The sequence below is a fragment of the Bison bison genome, unplaced genomic scaffold (genome assembly GCF_000754665.1).
Source record: "Bison bison bison isolate TAMUID 2011002044 unplaced genomic scaffold, Bison_UMD1.0 scf7180017864341, whole genome shotgun sequence".
Taxonomy (NCBI): domain Eukaryota; kingdom Metazoa; phylum Chordata; class Mammalia; order Artiodactyla; family Bovidae; genus Bison; species Bison bison.
The window spans coordinates 8304607-8305049 of record NW_011494913.1 but is presented as its reverse complement, the minus strand read 5'-3'; positions in this window follow the sequence as shown (position 1 = coordinate 8305049).

Below are 443 nucleotides of genomic sequence, written 5' to 3'. Positions count from 1 at the left end.
GTGCATCCATCTTCACTCTAGGAACTTAGTCCTGCATGGCCTGCTGTCCAGGATCTGAAAACAGTTGTTTCCAGTATTTTGTTCAGCTTTCTAATTACCAGTGCCAGGTGAGCAAGTTCAGATACTGTTCTACTTAAAGCTGGAAGAGGAGGTCACATTTTATTTTTACAGACACTCTTTGAATCAGTAATTCTAAATCAGGTAACCATATATGTTTGAAAGTAAATTTTGCTTCATTTTCTCTGTTTTGCTCTTGCAAATGTAAAAACAAAACCAAATATCAAGAAACACACTAAAACAGGTTTTGTTTTCTGTTTTTCCTGGTTGAACTTTATGCCAACAAATCCCAGGTAAGGTCTTAGGAAGCTGCAGTAAGTCAAGGCACCAGCAAGATCACAGGATCTGCAAACAACAGGGATCTTAATGGTACCAGAGAGCCTTTT